At 39.7% G+C, this 11,442-nt stretch overlaps 1 non-coding gene across 2 annotated transcripts in view; it reads left to right on the forward strand.

Annotated features, from left to right (window-relative positions):
- Positions 1 to 11,156, forward strand: part of LOC110591770 — a 29,734-nt gene extending 18,578 nt beyond the window's left edge. The window contains exons 4-5 of one of the 2 annotated variants that reach the window (XR_006541061.1): positions 7,459 to 7,502; positions 11,124 to 11,156. This is a non-coding gene — a transcript (uncharacterized LOC110591770). Of the gene's footprint in view, positions 1 to 3,037; positions 3,163 to 7,458; positions 7,504 to 11,123 lie in introns of those variants that run through there. The other variant, XR_002481052.2, reaches the window with a different exon arrangement.
- Positions 11,157 to 11,442: the final 286 nt, after the last annotated feature.

The following is an 11,442-nucleotide window of genomic DNA, read 5'->3' on the forward strand; positions in this document are numbered from 1 at the left end:
ACTTCTAAGTACAGGATTAGACAATTTAGAGTAACTTAGTTGCCCAAAGCAGTAACATGCTTTGACTTACAATTGTTTGTTTCTTCCTCTCCGAGGAGCCTAGAATTATTCAAATCCATCACTTCTCGTCTGACTGCTAATATTAACCTGGGTATCAGCATGAGGCATTGGTTGCCAAAGGATGGCTGGAGAGTATTCTAAGATGTACGGAAATTCACAGGAAAATGTGAAGCAAGGATGGAACTTCCTGTGAGGCACAAAAAAACACTGGAGTCATCCACAGAAAACTTAGAGCAAGATATCTGGAAAGTGGGAAACCAATAAACTGCTATTATGCCTGATTCTGACATAGACACAATATGAAGTTTTGCCATTAATTGTAAGAACTTTGTATCTTTGTGAATCAAACTGTGTTCACGTAAAGCAGCAACTTGCAATTAGGTCCCCAAGACAAGAACTATTACGTAAGGTTGCGCAGGGCACAGCTCACACAAAGGTATGTGGTTGCCCTGCCCAAGACACATTTGAAAATGTGCTTAGAGATTGCAATGCCTTTCAAGTGGTGGTTTGTGGTAATCGCTATATGCATGTGTTTATTTTTTCAAAAACATTACTAGACAATTCAACTAGTGAACACAAATAAGGGTTGAGGGTTTCTTTCCTATAAAATATACACGGCACTCCATTATAGGTAACCATTATTTGACAAAGACATTTTGACTCTCTTAACTTAGGAAAAATCTTGCAAACAGTTTAAAGTTGTACCAATCCACAAGGAACAACAACAAACACTACTAGGACCATGACAATGACTTCTAAAGAGCTCACAACCTACCCCTACATTCCCTACCGCAGCACTGAGACACTTGGAGGCAGTTATGATTATCTTCATTTTACATAAAGAGGCTGGGACCCAGAAGATTTTGGAACTTATTCAGGAATATGAAGCAAAATGAATGAATGGATGAATGAATAGAAAAGAGTAAGCTAGAACACAGTTAAGGTCTCCAGATGTTCCCATCCTGGGATTTTTCTCTATTAGAACAATTTTTCTACCTACCAATCTTAAATTATTACTCACCTAGAGTAAGCACTTGTAAAAGCCATTTTAATGGGCTTTAAAACCACTTCACAAGTGTTTGTTTTTTTATTCCCCAGAGTCCATGAACTTTAAACAGTATGAGAAAAAAAAAAAGCATATGTTACATTGAAAAAAATTTAGTACCAGCTTCTTTCCTTCCTACAAAAAGACAGATTGTACTGAATTTGCAAAAAACAATCTGCCTAAAACTCATTGCCTGAAAGCAGACAATGAGAATTCATAAGTACCTTTTATGTAGCCCACACTGTGCTATGGAAATATTAAATAAGTACAAGTGTGTTCCCTGCCCTCACCCCACTTACAGTTCAGTCAGCCAGCCAGCCAGCTAGCCAACCAGCTCACCAGCCAGCATGCAAGTATCCCACATTCCAGGCACTGGGGATAAAGAGATGACTGGGGCATATTCCCAGTTCTCAAAGACCTCCTAGTCTAGTGAAGAAACTTTACATGGCTAATTATAATATGGTATAAGTGCTGAAACGTTGTTCCAATTAAAACACATAAACGAAAGCAATATATTTTCCTCAGGAAGGGTAGTTTCCTGAAAATGTTTCGTAGAAGAGAGAATATAGGAGCTAGGTCTTGAAAGTGAACAGGATTTTATCTAGAAGAGAAAGGGCACAAGAACATTTCTAGGAAAAAAAAAAGATGAACAAAAGCATGGAAGCTTAAGAGTGAATGGAATTTAGCGGGAGAGTTCAGAGATGCTGCTGGAGAGGTAGAAAAATGAAATCATGAGGGGCCTTAAAGGAATATTTCATATCATAGGAAATGGAGAACCATTGAAGGGTTTCAAGCAAAGGAATTAATCTGTGATTTTAGGAAGTTAATTCCAGCATCAGGATGGAAGATTGTAAGGTGAAAGGAGATAAGTTTGTAGGCTATTTCATTAGTCCAAGCAAGATATGGAGAGAATCCACAGCACTGCCCAATAAAATTTGCTGCCATAACAGAAATGTTCTGTATCCATGCTGTCCAATATGGTAGCCATGAGCTGCATGTGGCTACTGAGCACTAAATATTTAAATTGCCCCATGTGACTAGTGGCTGCCATATTGGCCAGTGCAGAGGCATCTTAGAGAAGCTAGCACTTGAGTTAAGCCTTAAAGCAGGGTGTTTCCAACTGTAGGTTATAATTGGTGTAGCTCACAACTGGGATATTTTTTAATGACCAAAGAGAATAACATAGAATACAGTAGAATTAAATCAAACAGAACAGAATAGAAAAGAAAGTAGCATGCACTGTAGAGTAATACTGTGAGAGATGTTTGTTTCAGTTATAGAGCTGTGTGTGTGTTGTGTGTGTGTGTGTGTACTCTGGATCACAATGCAAATGTACTTTCCCTCCCTATTCTGTTTAAAAATGTTTGAAAGCCATTCCTTTATGAAAGGGTATTATTTAACTATGTTCAGAGTTATTAACAAGATGTTCCCAGAAGAGCAGAGTTTAGTTCATTGGAGTTTAGAATAGGGATAACTCTGGACCTTTCAAGACTTCCCTAATTATTATTTTGCTTTCAAAAAATTAATAGACTTAATTGTTTAGAACAGCTTTAGACTTACAGAAAAATTGAGGAGATAGTACAGAGAGTTTCCACATACCCTGCACTCAGTTTCTCCTATTAAGACCTTACATTAGGGGCGCCTGGGTGGCTCAGTTGGTTAAGCGACTGCCTTCGGCTCAGGTCATGATCCTGGAGTCCCGGGATCGAGTCCCGCATCGGGCTCCCTGCTCAGCAGGGGGTCTGCTTCTCCCTCTGACCCTCTTCCCTCTCGTGCTCTCTGTCTCTCATTCTCTCTCTCTCAAAAAAAAAAAAAAAAGACCTTACATTAGTATTACAATTAATGAGCCAATGTTGATATGCTATTAAGTAAAGCCAATACTTTACTCATATTTCCTTTGCTTTTACCTAATATCCTTTTTTTCTATTCCAGGATTCCATCCAGGATAACACATTACATCTAGTTGTCATGTTTCCATAGGCTCCTTTGAGCTGTGACAGGTTTTCACATTTTGCTCGCTTCTGATGACCTTGAGAGTTTTAAAGAGTACTGATCAGGTATTTTGCAGGATGCTACACTGTTGGAATTTTGTCTGATGTTTTTTCTCATGATTACACTGAGGTTGTGGGTTATTTGGGGGAAGACCACAGAGGTAAAATGCCATTTTCATGCCATGATATCATGGATACATACCATCAACATCATTTATCACTATTGATCTTGGCCTTGATCCACTGGCTGAGGTAGTGCTAATCAGTCTTCTCCACTTTAAATTTACTTTTTTATCCCCCTTGTCAAACAGTACTCTTTGGGAGGAAATCACTCTGCTCCTTTTAAAAATGAATTACTTAGGGACCCCTGGGTGACTCAGTCAGTTAAGTGTCTGCCTTCGGCTCAGGTCATGATCCCAGGGTCCTGGGATCTAGTCCCACATCAGGCTCCTTGCTCAGCAGGGAGCCTGCTTCTCCCTCTGCCTGCTGCTTCCCCTGTTTGTGCTCTCTCGCTCTGACAAATAAATAACATCTTTAAGAAAAATAAAAATGAATTACTTAATCAAAGGGAGGCTTGAACCTGAGTAAAAAGTACTGACTTCTTTCCAAAGAAAGCTACTTCTGAGTACAGACACAGTCTCTTTTTAGATACAGCATCTCTCTCTGCAGCAGGCAGGACACTTTTTTCACATCTCAGATTTTCAGGTTCCAAATATGAAGCACACACACACACACACACAAAAGCTAAGTGACTGACACAAAGTTCTAAGTAAGTTGGAAAGGAATTAACTCAAAATCAATTGCAGATCTTTCTGACTTTTCTCCTCAGCCCCAGATTCTGACACTTTAGAAGTAAATTTAACCCAAAATTTAACCCAAACCCAAAATGTGTTAGGGTTTTTCTCCCCCCAAGAGGGAAGATTCATTTTTAGCTAATGTTTAGAAAGGGAGATCCCACACTGAGAAAATCCGGTAATTTGGAGTACCTTCTTTAGGTGGAGGAGGGCTGCAAGATCAAGCCTCTGCAATGTCCACAAGGTCAATTCCAGCCTGCCAAACCACCTGTTGCTTCCCCCTCATTGCAGTTGCCTAACCTCCTGCCACTCCTGTTCTCATGGACAGAAAACAACAACACAGAACTTCCTGAGCAAGCCCAGCCTCTTTTCATTCCTTCCCTGCACGTTCCCTTCACAATGCTCTCGTTTCATGACTCATACACATGGGTTCATGGGAACACATGGGGTTTTCTTGTTGCTGTATGTATTCTTTCTTGTCCATACAGACCAGAACAAAGTCCTGCCCCTGAGTAATGTGGGTCATAAGTCCCAGGTCCTCTCCGTTCATTCTGGGAGAAGAGGTGCAACTTTATCTCCTTCCTCACTGTACACAAATCGAGTGAGGGGGAAAAAATCATCACCTGTTGATAAAAGGGCAGTGACATTCAGAAATAAAAAATAGTCACTTACTCTCCAATCAATTATAAGATAACTTCTTAGGGGACTTCCAAGCCCTTACTATTTTCCAGGGCCCCAGTATCCTTGTTCATTCGCTGGATTCCCTTCAGTATTCAGTCTCTTCCTGTGTCTCCCAGGACTCTAATAATCCTTCTCCCACTTCCTCCCCTCTGCTTGGTAAAACTCTGCTTTACCAAGTTGGGTCAAGCCATGGGTAAAGCCAATTATCAGAGTTTCTCCAATCATAATAACAAAACAATTTATTATTTTGCATATCGTAGCATGGGTAAAGCCATGCTAAGATGTGCATCACTAACAAGAACCTTAATTTTTGCTAGTTCCCAGTAACATTTGCAATAAATAGGCATCCAGATCCTCATTTGGTCAGAGGAGCATCTGAAGGGTGGGAATTCAGGAAAGAGTCTGGGGAAACAGAGGGTAGGGGCTGAGGTCTTCCAGATATCCTACATACCTGAGTCCATTGTCCTTGCTCAACTTTAAGTCTCTTAACACCACAGAAAACCTTCACTGGAATTTTCACTTCATTCATCCAGTGTCAACTGCCAAGATACCGGGTGTTCTCTACCTGGTCCAGTCACTTCAATTTGGTTTGACAAACCAATTTCAATGTCAACCAATTTAATATCAATTTGATATCAGCCCCATAGACTTGGTCCTTTTCTTAAAATGAGTAATTTGGTCTAGGGGATCTCTACAGTCCATCCAGTCATTAACATTCTGAATTTCACTTTAGCTACCTGTTATATATGGTAAATATTATCTCTAATGTAGATTGGTAGAATATACTCAGTTGAATTATAATCCCTTTGGTCCTTTTCTTTAAAATGAGTAATTTGGTCTAGGGGATCTCTATAGTCCATCCAGTCATTAACATTCTGAATTTCACTTTAGCTACCTGTTATATATGGTAAATATTATCTCTAATGTAGATTGGTAGAATATACTCAGTTGAATTATAATCCTCAAGGGCAATGATGACTGTCACCATGGAATCTCCAGTTTCTAGTGCAATTACCAGCATGTCAATAATTATTTTCAGTAAATAAAAGGAAGGATGGGAGGGAAGAAGGGAAGGCTTTCTCCAGTTAGATTCTATCTTCCTATCTGTGTCCTTCCTCCATATGCAACTCTTTGAATTGATGTTTTGCTTGCATTTCTGCTAATCCTTCCAGCAACCCTAAACAGTAGGGATTATTGTCTCCATTTTACAGGTGAGGAAATTGAGACCCAGAACAATTAAGTAACTGGGCCAAGGTCACACAGCCAGTATGTGGAGGAGTCAGGACTTGAACCAACATCTATCTTTTTTTTTTTTAAAGATTTATTTATTTATTTGAGAGAGCGAGAATGAGAGAGAGTACATGAGAGGGGGGAGGGTCAGAGGGAGAAGCAGGCTCCTCGCTGAGCAGGGAGCCCGATGCGGGACTCGATCCCGGGACTCCAGGATCATGACCTGAGCCGAAGGCAGTTGCTTAACCAACTGAGCCACGCAGGCGCCCCGAACCAACATCTATCTTTATTCCCAAGCCCATACTCTGCATTATGCAAATGCAAAAAAAAGCACTTTTCAAACTATAGAAGATCCTTTGAAAATATAAATTCTTTTGTTGCTATTATTACTAGAGAAACTCTGATAAATCAAATCCATTAGGCACCTTAGAATGTGGTCCTACACTGGTCCTCATGTTTTTAAAACAATGGCCCAGAGAAAGCCTTTCCTTAGGCTTCACAGTCCATTTCTCCAGGTAAAGCTGCTGCCCTTTGCTTCACCCCCTACTTCTTACCTGGAGCTTCAATTGCTTTGTGTTCCACAGGGGTTCCCAGCCCTCCCAGTTCACCCAAGGGTGTACCCATCACTCAGCTTCAGCTGTCAGTCATACCCATCTAGGCCCCCGAAGACATATCACTATCTGCTTAAGCAATGCCGCCCCTAAACAAAAGCACAACTTCCTTAAAGATCTAGGAAGGTTTTAAAAATCATCAAGTTTAGAGGGAAGTTTTTTTTTTAAAGGCAACAAACTACTGCCTCCCTCATTTCCATGTATGGAAATCACCTTTCAAAAGCACACAACTGAAAACAAGGAGATTTGTTGTGTTCTTGAGTAAAGTTATCATTTTAAGTCCTTTGTTTAGCTTTGCCGGGATAGGGCATTAGGTCTTTAAGGAAGTGGGCAAACGAATTCCACATTTCATTGTGAGAAATTAAGACGTTAAGATGTTTGCTCTCATCCAGTTCTAAGTTACCTATGGGTAATTCCTTTCATGACATTTCTACCATCTTGTTTCCCCAAATTCAGCCTAGTCTCCTAGTTTCCTTCTTAGCATCTTTCCATGTCCTATCCCCATGTGGTGTTCATTCCTGACCCCTCATCCACTGCGTGTTTGTTACATGGTCCAGCGTGCTGCCTATAAGAGCATCTCCTGTCTACACTGCCATTTTGGGGATAGATTCCTTCTGAAGCCATCACTGTTCAGAAGAAATCACACAGTAGTACTCAAATTGCATTTGTTAATGAATGAGTGAATTCTTCTACCCACATTACTCATCTTAAATACTTTTTTTTAAAATCTTGGATGTATTCCCATAGGAAATTTTAAAATGGGCTCAAAAGGAAATAGAAATATATTACCTACGCAAATCTAGAAACTAAATATAGTGTTTTTCTAACAATAGATTGTAACAGATGGTTTACCAATCATAACCAACTCTCTCTTCTCACCTTTTCTTTTTTTTTAATGTTTTATAAAACACTATCCTCTTTTATTCCGTAAAAATGCACGTAGATTCTAGAATGTACTATAATTCTATTTCCTTTTTTTCCCGGCTGCATTAGTAATTTTTTTTTAACTAAAGTGTAGTTGACATACAATCTTATATTACTTTCAGGTGTGCAACACAGTGATTCAACGCACTCACCAGTGCTCAGCACGGTAAGTGTAGTCACCATACAAAGTTACTACAGTTATTATTGACGATATTTCTTATGCTGTACTTTTCCGCCCCGTGACTAATTTGTATCGTTACCTTTCCAGCTAAGGAACAAATAAACCATCTTTAAAATTGCTTTTCATCAATAAGGGGAAAAAAGAATCAAAGTGAGGGGAGAAATCAATGCCTTTTGTTGACTTCTAGGCTTCAGGAGACAGAAGTGAGATGGGGCGGTACAAGCCTTTTCACATGTCCTAGCTGGCTCCTGAGAGAACTGGGAAGTGACACAGGGGCCTGGGATGTGACACAGGGGCCAGGAAAACTGGCAAGAAAAACTTTTAAAACCTTGATTCTTTAAATTGTTAGCAGTATACGTCAAAGTCTTACCAGGTATCCACCTCTGGTGAATGTACGTTGGTGTGCTTCAGATCTACTGTTTGTCTGTTCGATTGATTGGTTTTTACGGTTGAAAACAATGAACATTGACTGTCTCACGGTTTCTGTGGCTCAGGAATCTGGGCACAACTTAGCTGTGTGCCTCTGGCTCACGGTCTCTCACAAGACTGCAGTCGAGGTGGCCATCGGGGCTGCTTAAGCAAGAAATTTAATTTTAGAAGAGAAATCTATACCCCACATTGGGGTAGAGACTACTAAAAAAGAAAAAAGTTAAAAATAGAAGAGAAAGCTATGGCCAGGCAATTTGTTGTGTGTATTTTTAAAAGCTAAAATGTATAGAGAAAAAGTCAATGATATTTCTAAATGAGTCATTTATCTCATTTATAAAAGTGAAAAGAGTATTAAGAATATTTTAAGTAGATTTTCGGTAGGAGGTTGATTCTGAATGAGTAACACCCTTGGGACAGCAGAGGTATAGATTTTCTGAAATGACTGGTCTTGAAAATCCTTTCATCTTGGCTTTAGAATGCAGAGAAGGCCACGTGTCCATATGAGCTTAACGCCTTATTGTCTCAAACCCACCACAGCCCCCCTCACTCATAGGATAAAGACAAAATACTTAGCTTATCCAAGTAGGCCCTGTTGTGCTTGGCCTAACTCTGGCCACCCCCTTCTCTTCAGTTTTCTCCTACTCCCACTCTCCATCCCCAGGTGTCTACGGCTCTGTTCCCTGATCCCCGCAAACATCTGTCAAACCTCTTCCCACCTCTGACTTTTGCACAAACATAAGTTGATCCCTCTCTTGGCCATTCTCCCCACCTGACTACCCATGTTATCTGTATGACTTATAGTCATCCCTTGGATCTTATCCCAAGCATCTCTTCCTCCAAGACTTGCTAAGACTGGATCAGGTTTCCCATAGCCTCTCATATGCTGCTCTTTTCGTTAAGGGCATAATGTAGTTAATATACATATTTGTGTATACCACTTGATTGCTACCTTTCTCCTCAACTGGATGAAGCTTCCTAAGGGGAGGGTCTGTGCCTGTCTGAGCTATCAGTCTCCCAACTTTGCCTAGTACAGCCTGGACGTGATACCTGATGAATGTTTTCTCACACTCCCGAACAGTTACCCAGTGTCACCCTGAACCATATCTAGGTAATGAAGAGGAAGCAAATATGGGTAGCCGTAAATGAGATCTTTAAACAAGTAAGTTTAGTTTGAAATATACAGTTGTCTAGTAGGACAGCCTAAAAGCTCAAATAGTGATACCTCCTAATTTTCTCCATTTTGGCCTATTAGTGGAAAATGTTGGTTGCTTGGATAATATTGCTCACTGAAATGACCACTTTTGTCATTCATTTCCTCTGAGACCAAACTCTATTGGCCTGCTCTTTCTCTGCAGCCAGAGCTAGGAATGAAAAAGAATGTTGGAAGTGACTTCTTAACCAAGGTCCACCGACCAGGACAAGGCATTTCAATCCAATTACTTAGTTCCCGCTCTGGCTTCTAGGACAGGTGGGAGGCTGACTTTTCTTTCCATAAGAAAGCACAATGACTTCAGTTTGTACCATCTACTTGTTTGGATTATCCTGGCCATTATTACAGATAATCACAACAAAGACTTTGTATTTTGAGTTTTTGTGGAAATTACCCTCGTCAGAAATAGTTACTTATCAAAGCCAAGCTGTTGAAAGTCAACAGTAGCTAACCATATCCTACTTAGGTTGGGACTATGAGTGATCTATAATTATTTTTTTTTAAGTTGGTTACTCTTCATCCATTCACTCATTCATTCAGCACATATTTACTTATGACCATCTTTGTGGCAGGCTTTAGGATCATGAAAGTCTCCCCATAGCCTGAGGAGTCCTTAGTCTTATGGAGCAAAAACATCTTATTTTACTCAAAGAGAATCAAAGAAAAGAGAGATGTGTTTAGGTCAGAAGGTAGAAATTATCTTCAAAAACTTTAACTGTGATTTGAATAGTAAATGTAAGCAAAGTGGACTTAGATGATGTGGCACCATTATATTCTTAGGAATAAGCAGAAGAGGCACAAGGGTCAGCTTATATTCCCATAGTGTCTATGGGAGCTTACAGAATCTTCCCAAGAATTTTTTTAAGAAATAATAGATGCCCTTCTTTCTAGGAATTTTTACATGCATGTGGTTGTAAGTGTGATCCTATCTGGGGACCAACAAAACATTTTTATATGGTTTTCATAATTTCTTTACCCAAAAACCAAATGATCACCCAACTTTGGGCTTCCATGTGCTTTGGAGGTCCCCAAGACCGCCCACGTAGTCAGTGACTCACTAGAAAGACTCACAAAACTCAATATATGTTTGTACTTACAGCTAGGGACTATTACAGTGAAAGGATGTACAACAAGATCAGCAAGGAAGAAAGATACAGGTGGAATTGGAAAACATCTCCTTACAGGCTTCCGATGCTCTCTGCCTCCCATGAGTGGACAGACCAAGTGTGCTTCTTTCTCCACTAGCAAAAAGTGCAGTGATACATATGCAATACTTCTGCCCAGAGAAGCTCATTAGAGACTCGGCACCAGGGTTTTAATTGGGGCTGGTTCTGTGGACATCCTTTGCCTAACAATTATCAAAATTCAGACTTCCAGAATAAAGCAGGTGTTCACCGAAAATTACAGTGTTTGCACAGTTTAAGCATAGCGAATCATCCTTATCCATTAGGGAACAGAGAGAACATTCCGAAAGCAAGTTCCCAGATGCTGGCCAAGGGCCAAAAACTTGCAAGCAGACCCTTGTAAATATAGCAGCCTCAGGCTTGCTGTATTAACTCTTTTCTGCACACCATTCTTTAAATCTTCTTCCAGAATACAGGTTGTAGGAAATAGAATATTCACACTTCTCACTCTTTGCCTACATAGCTAAAGAAAATGTGGTTAGCCTTGATTTTTAGGTATTTTCACTAGATTATCCACTAACAATTATCATTTTTAGATAACTATTACTATTATTAATAATATTGCTGCCATTAATCCTGGTAGTAATTATTATCCATAGTGGCAATATTATGAGCTCCTATGATTAATATACTGGGAATTATTTCTAATATAATATTCATATAAATAATCCATCCAATGATCATTGACATTCTTTTAAAGGTTTTAACATGCTAAGATCATGAAAATCTAAGGAGATTCTGTGTTTGGTTCCTCATTTTATTTTTCTTCTAATCTGTTAACAGGACAGACTTTCTGCAGCTTGAAGGAGCCAACAATGGATTTCAAGCGTGTGAAGGACTATTTCTCCTGGCTCTACTATCAATACCAAATCATTAGCTGCTGTGCTGTCTTGGAGCCCTGGGAGCAATCCATGTTCAATACCATCTTACTGACCATTTTTGCTATGGTGGTGTATACCGCCTATGTTTTTATCCCAATCCACATTCGTCTGGCTTGGGAATTTTTCTCCAAAATATGTGGCTATCACAGTACAATTTCTAATTGATCCTGTTTGCATTCTGTGAATCAGCTTTGCCTATGTATATGTTGCTTACAACTTAC

This window comes from Neomonachus schauinslandi, chromosome 1 (genome assembly GCF_002201575.2).
Source record: "Neomonachus schauinslandi chromosome 1, ASM220157v2, whole genome shotgun sequence".
In the NCBI taxonomy this organism is placed as follows: Eukaryota; Metazoa; Chordata; class Mammalia; order Carnivora; family Phocidae; genus Neomonachus; species Neomonachus schauinslandi.